General features: G+C 40.0%; 1 protein-coding gene across 2 annotated transcripts in view; it reads left to right on the top strand.

The window, feature by feature from the left end:
• The window catches only part of GRIK1 (glutamate ionotropic receptor kainate type subunit 1), a 207,022-nt gene that overhangs the window by 117,272 nt on the left and 74,889 nt on the right, over positions 1-14,861 (top strand). The gene's annotated exons all lie outside the window — the stretch shown is intronic.

The following is a 14,861-nucleotide window of genomic DNA, read 5'->3' as shown; positions in this document are numbered from 1 at the left end:
TTCTTAACCACTACACCATATGTTATAGTTTCAAATTAAGCCACACCATAGATCTGTACAGGGGCATTATAATGTTGGCTGTACTATTTTTGATCCCTTTTCTAATAATCCCCTTCACAGTCTGCCCTGTTTACTGCTAGGGCACACTGGGTTGACACTTTCATTGAGTTATCCACTAACACCCCAAAGTCTCTTTCCCTCTTAGTCTCAGCAAGTTCAGATCCCATCAGCATATACTTGAAGTTAGGATTTTTTTGTTCCATTGTGGATCACCTTACGCTTACCTATATTGAACTTAATTTGCCACATTGCTACCATTTCACCCAATTTGTGGAAATCCTCCAGACATCTTCACAGTCTGCCATCATTTTCACCATCCTGAATAATTCTGTGTCAGCTTCAAACTTTGCCACTGTACTGCTCACCACCAGTTCCAGAACATTTATGAACAAATTAAATACCGGCAACACTGGCCCCAATATCAAACCTTGTGGGACCCCGCTGCTTACTTCCCTTCATGGCAAGAACTGTCATTTTATTCCTACTCTGTTCGTGATTCATTAGAAGAAATGTCCTTATATTCCATGATTTACTCAGGAGTCTTTGTCAAAAGCCTTTTGAAAGTTCAAGTATATAATGTCTACTGGGTCACCATTATCAGCATGTTTGTTCACTTTCTCAAAGAACTCCAAAAAGTTGATGAGGTAGGACTTCCCTTTGCAGAAGCCATGCAGATTTTCTTTCAGCAGGTTTTGTCCTCTGTCTTTGACAACAGTTTCTACTGGGACAGACGTTAGGCTAACTCGCCTGTAATTTCCCGGTTCCCCTCTGGACCCCCTTTAAAAAATCAGTGTAGGATTTGCTACTCTCAATTCTTCTGGTACAGTGGCTGAATTTAGTGATAGGTGGGTTATGGTTGCCAACCTCCAGGTAGTAGCTGGAGATCCCTTGCTATTACAACTGATCTCCAGCCAATACAGATCAGTTCACCTGGAGAAAATGGTTACCCCCTCCCCAAACCCTGCCCTCTCAGGCTCCGCCCCCAAAACCTCCCTCCAGTGGTGAAGAGGTACCTGGCAACTCTAAGGTGGGTGTATGCCATCAGGACCTGGAGACATTGGTCTTTAATTTCCCCAATAGGTCTGGAACTTCATCTCTTGTCACCTCAATTTGACTCAGTTCTGCAGACTTCTAACTGCTGCTGTCTGGGTATATGCCCCACACTTTCCACAGTGAACACAGATGCAAAGATATTTCTTAACTTCTCTGCCATCTATCTACCTGTAGCAATCCTTTTGTTCTGTGGTCATCCAGACGCCCAATTGCTTCTCTGGCTGGTTTCCCGCTCTGCATATATTTAAAGAAATGCTTATTGTTTGTCTTAATGCCTTTAGCAACCAGCTCCTCAAATTCTCATTTTGCATGCCTAATTATTAACTTACAATATTGCTAGACCCTGTGCTCCCTTCTGTTCACTTTGTTGGGGCAGACCTCCTACTTTTTAAAAGGAGAAACTTTTTACGGTTTCCTTGACTTAGGTTATTAACCATGTAGTCATTCTTTTAGACTTGGCAGTACTTTTCCTAACCTGGAAAATGCATTCTATCTTGTCTTCAATTAGTATGGTTTTAAATCGTTTCCAAGCATCCAGTAAGGATTTGATTCACTTGTGTTTCCCTTTCAGCTCCCTTTTAACTATTCTCCTTATTTTTGTAAAGTTCCCTCTTTGGAAATCAAATGTTACACTTTTGGACTTTAGGGGTAACTTTCCATTGACATGAATGCAGAACTTAATAGCATTGTGATCACTGCCGCCAGTCGGTGCACCACTCTCACCATGTCTTGGAACCAACTCCAAGACCCCTCTTGTTGGCTCTGTGATCAACTGCTCCAGTGTAGCCGTTTACCATGTCTAGGAACCTCATTTCAACAGCATGACCGGAGCACAAGTTTACCCAGTCGATGTGAGGAGAGCTGAAGTCATCCAGTGTCACAACATTAGCTTCTTTAGTCACTTCCCTTATTTCCTTCTCCATGTTGAGATCAGCTGTAAGGGTTTGATCAGGTGGGTGATAGTTCACCCCCACTTTTAAGTAACCTTTAGGACCTAGTATTTCACTCATATTGCTTCTGTTGGGGAGTTAATTCTCCTAATGCTTTCTAACTTATTTGATTCTATGCCCTCTTTGATATACAACACAACACCTCCCACAGCATGTCACTTCCTGCCCTGCATACAGAGCTTATACCAAGGGATTATCGTATCCCATTGATTTCAGAAACATTCCACCATGTTTCTGAAACACCCACTATATCTAAATTGTCATTTAACACCAAGTACCCCAGCTCTCCCATCCTGACTCAAAAGATTCTAGTATTGGCATATAGACACCCATAATGCATTTCCCTCTCCAACAACCCTCGCCTCTCTCAACCCCTTTGTCTCCACACATGGCCCTCCTTTGCAATCCTACTCTCATTCCCAAATTCTATTGTGCTCCTCACAATTTTATCCTTTGGACTGATGTGTCCCGAAATGGAGGCTCTCCAGCTCGTGATGGCTTTCCTCCTGGGGTTAGATTAAAAGCTGCTCTGACAGCAGTACTTCTTTTTGGTTCAACTGAAGCCTCTCTCTTTTGTACGGAACCAGCATGTCCCAGAAAGTCCCCAGTGCCTAAAAAAAATCTAAACCCTCACTCCCAGCACCACTTTCTCATCCATGCATTGAGACTCCTAGTCTGTGCCTGTCTAGCGGGACCTGGGTGTAGGGTTGCAACCTCCAAGTGGGGCTCGGAGTTCTCCTGGGATTACAACTGATCTCTAGATGACAGTGATCAGTTTCCTTGGAGAAAATGGCAGCTTTGGAGGGTACACTCAATGGCATCCCATCTCAGCTGAGCTCTTTCCTCTCCACAAACTTTGTCCTCCCCAGGCTGTACCCCCAGATCTCCAGGAACCCTATCTGCATGAGGAACCAGTTTGCAATTCCAAGAATGCCACCCTTGAGGTCCTGGCCTGTAACTTTCTGCCTATTTACCTAATTTTTTCCTCCAGGACCACATGACTACATTTTCCAATGTCATTGGTGCAAATATGCACCATGATCACTGACTCCTCCCAGAACTATCATTCAATCTATCTAAATATGTGTGAGATCTAGAAGGCAACTGCAGTAGGCAGTCAAGTCACCATGAGGTCAAAATACCTGTCACAGACCCACTCTCTATATTCCTAATAATTTAATAACCCACTAGCAAGTCCACCTACCCCTAACAAGGCTGCTTTGTCATATGCAACAGCAGTGCATCCTGCCATGTAATTTTGTGCCAGCGTTGAACAGAAATTAATAAAAGCAGGCATTTATTTGACAGCATGCAAGGCATGTATGTAGCATCAGTTGCTAAGTTGTTTTGTCCAATGCAATGAACATGTGATAAGCATCAGAACTGATGTGCTGTCTGATTTCATTGCTTACTTTCACCAGTGTTGCAGTTATAAATGTCTATTTAGTGTTTGATGCCCAGTAATAAACATTTGCTATCAGCTGAAAAGCAGCCAAGGTTTAGATTGGAAATGATGTGTTTCTTGTAAATCAGTCAGGGAGGGGGGTTAGAAGGGAAAAGAAGAAGAAGAGTTGTTGTTTTTTTTAAATAAATGTTTATTGTAATTTTATAGGGTACAGAAGGAAAAAAAGGGGAAGGAGGGAAGTTTCGCTTCCGTTTGCAATAGACAGTATTGTCTCAGCTGTATCTACCCCTCCCTTCAGGATTGCGCCCTTTTCCTTCTTCTATAAAGCCAATTGAGACATTACAGAGCACACAGAAAAAGAAGAGTTGGTTTTTATATGCCGACTTTCTCTACTACTTAAGGGAGACTCAAACCAGTTTACAATCACCTTTCCCTTCCCCTCCCCACAACAGACACCCTGTGAGGTAGGTGAGGCTGAGAGAGCATGACTTGCCCAAGGTCACCCAGTTGGCTTAGTGCGTAGGAGTGGGGAAACAAATCCAGTTCACCAGCTTAGCCTCCGCCGCTCATGTGGAGGAGTGGAGAATCAAACCCGGTTCTCCAGATCAGACTCCACCGCTCCAAACCACCACTCTTAACCACTACACCACGCTGGTATGAATGAAAGTATGAATGATGGTATGAATGAAAGAGAGGAGAACTATAAGGATTGTTTAAATAATTTTAATTAAATAATTAAAATAATATCAGCATTCAACACTACTACCCAATTCCTTCTTTTGCACTACTTCTTGTGTTGAGGAAATGACCAGAAACCCTGTTTATTGGCCTGATGCGACACACAGAGCTGGTATGGATACCAAGATGGGAAAAGAGGAGAAAATATGAAATCTCTCTTCAAAGAAGATAAATAAGATTGTTATCTGGTATCAGTCTGCAGCCATAGATGGAGTTAAGCTTTCTCTTGTAGATTGAATTAAGATCTTGTGCGTGTTCTTGGTCCTAGTCTTGTCAGTGGATTAGCAGAAAGTTGCTGTTGCTAAAAATGCCGTTTAATTTCATCTGGCTGGTAATTGGTCCCTCTGCTGACTTTAACCTCCAGACTGTACTACTGTAACATGCTCTATGCCTTTGAAGACATCTCAGAAGGCTCAATTGGTACAAAATGCAATATTTAGCTCCTGCCTGGGGCCAGATGCTTGGAACTCCACTGCTGTGAGAACTGCACTGGTTCCTACCTGCTTCCAGGTCCAATTCAAAGTGTTGGTTATCACTTTAAAACCCTTCACAACCTAGGGCCCTTATATCTCTTGAACTGCATCTGTTGGGATACTCACATGCACCAGTCATGCTCCCCAAACAGCCTTCTTCTGGTGGTACCCTCCCCTAGGATTGTTTGTTTGGCCATAGTAAGCTCACAGTGGGTGCAGCAGGTACCTTTGCCTGCTGCATTCAGGAAGGCATGTAAGATCCCAGAGAGTATTTGTTTGATTCCAGAGAGCATTTGGAGGACAATAAACTACTTTGTCTGTATTTTAACTGTATATTTTGATTATGGATTGTGTGCATTCATTGTTCACTGGTTTTAACTTGTTGCTGGATGTTTATGATGTGTCCTTGCTCATGGTAGGATTTTTCAGGATTTCACACAATTGTGAATTTCATGATCGCTTAATCAAAGACATTACCCAAATGGATTGACCCTATGAAGGTTCTCAAAAGTACTTTTCATGTAAACAATGATCTTGAAATACTTTGCTCCCAAAATTAGAACAGTAATATGTATTTGAGGAATTGTTTATCACATCTCACATTTCATTAGAAATTAATGAAGCATATGTAATTAAACTAAAGCTTCTTACTCAGTTTTATTGGATTAGTCTTAACGTAATCAAAATTAACGTCACTCATAGTTAATCTTTCCAACAGAAAACAACACACAGATTAGCATTGAAAGATCATTATTTGCTGAATGCCAGATGGAACAATATATACTTAATTCGGTTTTCTCAGATTAATAAATGTGCATTTTTCACAAAAACTCTAAATGAGGAGAGACAAAGCCAAAAAATATTTCAACGTATGATAATAGCCCGTGTATTGTATACAACCAGCTTTTCTGCTGGGGAAAGGGGAGGAGGGGGACCCTTTGATCAGCCAAAAAGGCTATGCTGGGGATCATGGTGTGTGTGTGTGTTAAGTGCCGTCAAGTCTCTTCCGACTCATGGCAACCCTATGAATGAAAGTCCTCCAAAATGTCCTAGCTTTGACAGCCTTGCTCAGTCTTGCAAACTGAAGGCTGTGGCTTCCTTTATTGAGTCCATCCACCTCTTGTTGAGTCTTCCTCTTTTCCTTCTGCCCTCAACTTTTCCTAGCATGACTGTCTTTTCCAGGGACTCTTGTCGTCTCATGATGTGACCAAAATACGATAGCCTCAGTTTAGTCATTTAGTCATGGGGTAGGCTAGAACAAAAGCAACCTGGGGCAGGAACCAAGCCAGGGCTGCCAAGCCCAGCTTGGGAAATTCCTGGAGATTTAGGGGTGGTGCCTGGGTAGGGCAGAGTTTGGGTAGAAGAAGAAGTGCAGCAGGGATACGTTGCCTTAAAACCTGCCTTCTAAAGATTCCATTTCCTCCAGGGGAATTAATCTCTGTAGTATAGAGATCAGTTGTAGTTCTAGAAAGTTCACTCCATGGGCTGGATCCCATGGTTGCCATCAGCAGAAAGTACTGTGGTGGTGGATCTTTTACTTTTCTTCAGCAGCCCTCTATGACGTCCCCACAGTCGTGGCCAATTCTGCTGCAGTGTGGATGCAAAAATTACATTTATGCACATTCATCCCTATCACCTGGTAGTAGTGTTGCCAGGTCTCTCTTCAACACCGATGGGAGGTTTTGTGGACAGAGCCTGAGGAGGGCGGGGTTTGGGGAGGGGAGGGACTTCAATGCTATAGAGTCCAATTGCCATAGCAGCCATTTTCTCCAGGTGAACTGATCTCTAATCGGCTGGAGATCAGTTGTAATAGCAGGAGATCTCCAGCTAGTACCTGGAGGTTGGCAACCCTACCAGGTAGGGGAAATGAAAGTGAAACTAGGTTTGTGGAATAAAGTTAAAGAAAATGTAAGAAAATAATTTAAAAGCTAAGAAGTATAAAGTAAAAAAAAAATCACGTTTAATTCTATCCTAAAATATTTTTGTATTGGCTTCTTAACCCAACATAAGTTTCAGTTGAAGGCTCCTTTATTAATCATAAGCATTTGTTATATTAATCTATATACCCTCTATTGACACTTTAAACAATTTGCTCAATCAAATGCCCACTAAGCTTCTATAGGCTGATTCTTTCTCAACTCAAGGTTCAGAGACACAATACATTCAAAATGAGAAATACTCCGAATAACACACCCAGTGATCCTTTCAAGAACTGCTTATCAGTCCTTTTCTTCCTTCTCTGCAGACGATATGACAACTTTGCACCTAAATTACAGATGGTCTTTGAGTCAATTTTAATTGTTTTAAAAGACAATACATTAAAACGGTGCCATTGTGAGTCATCTGAATGTTTCCAGTTGTACCTTGCCTTGCTCAAGATAGAAAGCTATATTTAAAGGCATTAAATCTAATTTAGTGAGCCTGCAAATCATATGCTGAGAGTACTTACATTTGGATATTGTTATTAAATGTGATTATGGCAGCAGTTTTACATGAAATCTTCTTAATTGCTAATTTCATAAATGTATTATCTGTTTGCGAATCCTCCACTTTCCTTTGGATTCAGTTAACAGCACTGGAGCCACTCCGCTAGCGCAGCAGGCAGCCTGCAATAATCTGCTGCCATCTATTGCTTCAAAATGAAAATGACCTATAAATAAATCTCAGATCTCGAACTGTCCCTTGTGCAAAGAACCAATCATTTAAAGGTAGGATACCAAGGATCAAACAAAAACAAAACCCTGTGTAAATGAAGATTTCAATTAAAGTTTGTGTTACTTTCAACCACATTTTGTGGTTTTGCCGACTACTTACTGCTTAAAGGTAAAGGTAAAGGTCCCCTGTGCAAGCACCGAGTCATTCCTGACCCATGGGGTGACGTCACATCACGGCATTTTCTAGGCAGACTTTGTTTGCGGGGTGGTTTGCCAGTGCCTTCCCCAGTCATCTTCCCTTTACCCCCAGCAAGCTGGGTCCTCATTTGACCGACCTCGGAAGGATGGAAGGCTGAGTCAACCTTGAGCCGGCTACCTGAAACCAACTTCTGTCGGGATCGAACTCAGGTCGTGAGCAGAGCTTTTAACTGCAGTACTGCAGCTTAACACTCTGCGCCACGGGGCTCCTACTTACTGCTTAGGCTTATAAATATTTTAAATAAATAACATTACATTAAAAAATGCCACTAGGGTATACCTATTGCTGGACGGAATAGTGTTTCATTCTCCAGTTGAAACTAACTGCAGATTCTGTATAAGAGCCTCAACTTACCATCTGGAAACTGAGCAGCATTAGTGTGCTGCTTTACAAAGGAGAAGGTGGTCAGTTTGAAACTGTTATGTGTTCTGTAAGCACCTGAACTTACACCGATGTGCAGTTTTTGAGACCTCTATTGTCACAGGCTGTATGATCTCCAGTTTCTATATACAGAAATGTGACCTCCTGACAAAACTGGTCCCTCTACTGAGGCAATATAGAATGTTCATAAACAGTTTAATTGCTCACAAATTAAAAAATGGCAAATACCAGGGGTCAAGACTAAATCATTTGATGGGAAGGCAACAGGCTACACCCATCTCTTTAAGTGGATATGGCTTATCATTTAGTTATATAAAATTCTTAACTAGGAGTATAGGTGTCATTTTGCACTAAATGGGTGAAGTGGAAATGTTTGCTTCATACTGATTAAACACAGAGACACTAGTGCAAAGTAGACAAAATATTATTGTGTTTAAACATGCAATAAAGCAAAGTGCAATGATACATACAGGAAACACATGCAATTATATACAAACGTACAGTTCTTTTTTTGATGCAGTCTTTATGCAATGAGATTTCCTTGTGTAGTTGTAGGAAAATTCATTAAAAAGTCCATAAGGTACTTCTATAAATATTCAAATCTTCATAGGATAACAGTAGATGGGGGGACGGCCGTTTCAAGAATATTTCTTCAGCCCCAATTCAATTCCTATGTTTAAATACAATATGCTGATATAAAAGCTAGCATTATAATAAATATCATAAAATAGTATAAATAATTCTCCATACTTACAATTTTACAAAATGTATCATGTATCATATAATCAGTTAGCTGGTTCCCGTAGGATACTCCCAAGTGTAGTAGCTAAGCTCGTATAGAATCAACTACACAAGGAAATCTCATTGCATAAAGACTGCATCAAAAAAAGAACTGTACGTTTGTATATAATTGCATGTGTTTCCTGTATGTATCATTGCATTTTGCTTTATTGCATGTTTAAACACAATAATATTTTGTCTACTTTGTACTAGTGTCTCTGTGCTGAATTCCAAACCTTATGGTATTAGCACGGGAGTGCTTTATTTTTGTGGTTTCATACTGCTTAAAAGCAGGTTTGGAATTTAGTCACAGGTAACTCAGCTTCTCCTCTTGAAGGAGGTGGGTATGTTTAGCCTGAAGAGGAGAAGACTGAGAGGTGATACGATAACCATCTTCAAGTACTTGAAGGGCTGTCATATAGAGGATGGTGCCGAGTTGTTTTCTGTTGCCCCAGAATGTCGGAGCAGAACCAACGGGTTGAAATTAAATCAATAGAGTTTCCGTCTAGACATTAGGAAGAATTTTCTAAGTTAGAGCGGTTCCTCAGTAGAACAGGCTTCCTCGGGAGGTGGTAAGCTCTTCTTCTCTGGACGTTTTTAAGCAAAGGCTAGATGGCCATCTGTCAGCAATGCTGATTCTTTTACCTTAAGCAGATGATGAGAGGGAGGGCATCTTGGCCATCTTCTGGGCATGGAGTCACTGGGTGTGTGTGTGGAGGGGGAGATAGTTGTGAATTTCCTGCATTGTGCAGGGGGTTGGACCAGATGACCCTGGTGGTCCCTTCCAACTCTATGATTCTAGTGGGATCTTCTAATGCCAATGAGCACACATTCAAAGTTTCCAGAGGATGCCTTGACTATTAATAGCATGGAATTTACTTGTGTAGTGTAGCTACATCCTCAGGGCATGTTCCTAACCATACCTAAGTAGAAATCAATCCCACACTTCTGTGAAACCTGCAGGATTTCTTTCTGTGCGATTCAGAGAGCTAAACAGATATTTGCACATACCCATATGCAAGGGATTATATGTTTACTTTCTACTTTCTTCAAACTGTATTTTTTGTTTTACAGTTGACAAAACGAGCATTTATAAGAAAACACAGAAGGGAAACAACTTGAAAAATCCCAAAAAATCATCCCCCCATCTCCCACTCCAGATTCTCAAAGGGACTTGAATAGCCTAGTTTCCCCCCTTCAACCGAGACTCAACTATTCTCAACATTTTGGCCTTTCTGGAACATTTTCAGCCCTCATTAGGCCAGGTTTTGTGCGTGTTCAATTTTTAAAGTCATATTTTTCTGCAGGCGGGGAGTCTCTCACCTTGTCTGTGTGCGGCCTGAGTTTGTGGTTTTTGTCATCCACAGTATTATGGTGAGGAATCTGTTGGAGAGCGACTCAGCATGCCTAGACATTGGGGGGATGCTAATTTTCTCTAAGTTTGTGGTTATTATCTCTTGAATGGGATGTTCCTCTTTGTTTGAACCCAGGGCCTGCCCTCTAACCCCTCCTCCTCTCTGTCTCTTTTCCCACATGGTCTGCATGGAGGGCTAGGGTTGCCAGGTCCCTCTCCACCACCAACAGATTTTTGGGGCGGAGCCTGAAGAGGGCGGGGTTTGGGGAGGGGAGGGACTTCAATGCCATAGAGTTCAATAGCCAAAGCGGCCATTTTTCTCCAGGTGATCTGATGTCTATCAGCTGGAGATCAGCTGAATTAGCAGATCTCCTGCTACTACCTGGCAGTTGGCAACCCTAATGGAGGCAGACATTTCTGCAGGTCTCTCCTGTAAAACCAATGCAATCATACTTGCGCTCACATGGCGCTGGATTAGCTAGCCACTTCTATAGGGAAATGTATTCTTTAGATTAGGCTTTCTATCTTTTATCAACTGCAACAAGAATGTTAACAGACTAAACTTGAATAAATGTAAATCCTTCTTTTTTGCAATTTACCTCTTAGGAAGATTGATTTTATTGCACTCAATATCACACTTCCATGACCGGGCAAACTCTGCCATATTAACCATATGTAAAACCCAATAGAATCTACATATATTTTTGTTCCGAACCCGAAGCCTGGTAGATATATAACTTGGAGTCTTCTCTGGATACAATAGTGACATTATTCCATACCAAATGTAAGAGTACTTATGCTTTATTTTCAAGAGTGTAAATAGAATATTGCTATTTTTCTGGCCAGCTACTATTGCTACTACAAGATTTTGAGGCAGACTGATGGGGCAGCCTAAAGAATTTTGTTGTATGTGTACAGTGATAAAAATTTGGTACATAAGGGTTAAACAGGGGGAGATAGGAAAGTTCTTAAAGCTCTTTGAGGGGCAGGAAAAATCATAAAGACACATATCAATAGGTATCCATCCAAACAACAAAATGTTCTTTGTAAGAAAGTGAGGTTTCTTAACAACTCACTCCATAACCAGGTACTGTCTTTGGGTTTCCATGTGAAATAAAAAAAAAAGGGGGCAGGGGAACCACCTTTAACTTGGTGCTCAACTATACAGCTAAATATGTTCTCAGCTCTCACATCCACCAAAAAAGCTGTAAAAGAAACCCAAACCAGAATGGAACAGAAATGCTTAGGTGTTCTCTAGACAATCAGACTCTGGGGCTGTGCAACATTAGTCATGTCACAGCGTGTATTGTATGCACTATGCATATTAGTGGGGGGGAAGTGAGTAGTCCTGCCCTGTCAGCACCATGTAAAGATCCATATGAACTGTCATTTAAATTATTTCAGCTCTACAGTCTGACTTCTTAGGCTTTTAATATTTAAACATCTTTTAGAAGCTACACTTAGTCACTCTGTGAGAACGTCTATCATTTTCAATGGGATCAGCAGAATTATACTTAGATGCTGTAAGAGCTTTAGAATTGCTGGTAGCTACGCAAAACAAGCTCTCCTTTTAGTGGGCTCTTTCCTGACAATCTTGTTATTTACAATAAAAATTGTGATTATTTGCAAAAAGTATACACAAACTTATTCTGGCAGAGAAAGTCTCGTTTGAATGAAATTATCTAATAGAGCTGTCTTAAGACACCGGTTGTTAAACACGCATGGTAAATTCTGTTAATTTAATTCACTCATTCTAGGCAGGGGAAGGATAGTGCTATTAGGTCACACTGACATAAACGTCTGACAGTAATTCAAAACTTAACATTACCCACCCCCCACCCCAAAAAAAGGATTTGTTGGTCACCTTACAATTGATTTGCACATTTACAAACTGAGATTTAAGTGAATATTAAGATTTATTATAAAGCATCTGATTCTTTAATGTATACTCAAAAGAGCAGCATGTCTCAAAATGGGTCCAGGAGTCCACAAGACCTTTTCAGTAGAGAGACCATTTCATGTCCAGCTACGGTAAAAGTGGAGCCCTCTCAGTTTTCTAGGAATGGGGGCAGAGACTCTCGACTTCAGGGGAAAGGGTTGGAGTTCATTCAGTCATCACCACCTGCAGTCACCCACCTCAAAGCACTAACCAGAAAACACGCTGATTACTTGGTGGGATCCAGTAGCTTAGCTCTACAAACTCTAATTGACTGAGTCTATTGACATCTTAGAGTAACAAAATTTTCTTCCACTTTCATGGATTAGAACCCACTTCATTGGATGCAATGGAATGGTTCCCTCACTAGGCAGACCTTTCACATAAAAGGCATAAAAATACACAGCAGGATCAATGGGCCATAGAATGCAGGAAGGGTGAACTGTAATTAAACAAAATTCAAATCTAATCAAGGAAAATACAAGAAACCACCTACACAAAAATCTGCTCAATGAAGAGCCACTGCATCAAATCTGAAGAAATAGATTCTAGTATTCCATGTAAGATTACGCTGGAATAAAAATATTAAATTCCATTTGCTGCAGTTACATGATTATTTCTCTAGAATTATTACCCAGAAGGTGCAGCCTTAGAACGGTTGTCATAATTACTTCAGGTATTAAACCAAACCAATGTTCACTTTGTTTTCCAGAGTCAGACAGATGCCGCTCTGCATCCATAGACAACAACAGCCAATGGCAGTTTTCAGTTGAATACCAAAATCCAGATTTTGTGTGATACTGGTCTTTCTCTATTTCTATGAATAGCTCTGAAGGGTTTCTGAGGCCCCTTCCCATCCCGGTTCAGCCACCCTCTAAACATTATTAACCAAAAAAGAAGTCTTCAGCAATGACACTTATTTTTCCAAGGTAATAAACACACACAACATTTGAAACAGAGCTTTTAAGAGTTTTATTTAATTCAGTAATATGTGCGGCTTTAATATATTATATAAACTGTATAAATAATGTTATTTCCAGAGTTCAGCTTTAGTAGTACTAAATCAATTAATAAGCTTCAATTCTACAATGCCAAAATTTTACAAAAAATGGAGACCTTAGAAAGTATAGTGGTTTTACTGCATTAAAAAAACACTGGATTAGGAAAGATACAAAATCAATTGTAATTAATGTAGGGGTTTTCTTTTTAAAATGCCTAACATTCTGTCCAACATATTTCAAACAATTGTGAACATGCCTTGATACAAGTATTTTACAAGTTCAAAACTCAATGCTCTTAGCTGAAATTTAAAAATATGTTTACCTGAGATTTTATATATATCCAAAACTGCCATTGATGTTCGTTCTAAATATTTGCAAGTTGATTATTTAGTTTTTCAATGTTTCCATGCATCCTGAAACATTACTGGATCAGCTATTCTCAAAGTAGTTGGTTAGGCTTTAAACCACCCCCATTTTCTTTTTCTCATTTGGTATTAGAAAGTGAGCATATTTAACCATTCATTTTTAAAGAGTCTGAACTGAACCAGTGCTCCAATCCAGATACTGAATTTATTTTAACAGACACCAGTAATGCAGTTTGTCCCACTGCCCCCTTAGAAAACAGTGATTAGTTCATTCCTCGTTCCTTATCTTCTGATTTTGAATAGACACCTTACCCACACTCCCCTTTTTATCTCAACCACTAGCCAGACCACAGAGAATTAGAAAATTAGAGTCCCCTACAGATATAGAGCCTGAGTCAATATTACGTCCTTTAAAAACAGAATTTAATTTGCATTTTTATTATACAGATTTTACATTGTGTGCCCTAACAGATTTGGCACTGTTAACTGATTTGTCATAAAAGAGCAGGATTGATCAGAAAGTTAGTAAATTCCCCCAAAAGAAATTATGTGCATATTCTAACAGCAAGTGCCTTATAAAAGGCACACCACACCCCAAAAAACTGCTTGCTTAAATGCTTATTGAAATCTTTCCCCAAATCATCCCTAGGGAAATAAACACACAGGAAAAAAAAACATGCAAAACCTTTATAGGAACTTCCATAATGAAGTCAAAAGTCTGTAAGCTGTGTAAATCATAATGCTAATTTGTGACAAGCATGTGTTGAATCTTTGCAGCCCAGAATGACCTTGAAATCAGTTTATGAGGTAGTGTAGGTTTTTGTAATACATGCTGGTTATTAGAAGTACTATTCAGATGATGTATTTGGCCAAATATTCACCATGTGTTTACATTTCAGTATCAATGCAAGCTAACTTCTCTAGACAGGCTAAATCATCACTAACTTAAACAATGCGTTAACATGTCAGAAGACTTAACTCTTCTAGAACCCTGCAAAGCAAATAGGCATTACAGGAAAATGATCATATTCCAAACAGATATAAAAATGTCTGTTTTGAGGTAGGAAATGAAGAATTCCATTGGCTTTTACATTTTGTAAACCAGCAAAAAATGTTTGAGGTTCAGTAGGTAAAGCTTCTGTTACCTACAGCAGTTATGCCATTACAATGCTAAACATCCTACAGGATTGTTTTTTACTTCAATAGTTTTAACTATTGAATAACTCAGTTGGTTCATTTCTGATAACTGAAGCATAAGCCACTGAAAACTGAGTATGAATGGCTACAATACATTTTACCCATGAAAGTACCCATTTAACAGAACAATTTTCAAATCCACCTGAACTGGTCCCACTAGTAATAGTGAAAGTTAAACTCCTTCCAGAATACTTGATAATTTTATCTTCCAATATAATCACAACCTATTAACATTTAAGCAGGAAGCACAGACTA

The sequence above is a fragment of the Euleptes europaea genome, chromosome 12, assembly GCF_029931775.1.
Source record: "Euleptes europaea isolate rEulEur1 chromosome 12, rEulEur1.hap1, whole genome shotgun sequence".
NCBI lineage: Eukaryota > Metazoa > Chordata > Lepidosauria > Squamata > Sphaerodactylidae > Euleptes > Euleptes europaea.
Note: the sequence above shows the minus strand (reverse complement) of the source record. Positions and strands in the feature narration are given on the sequence as shown.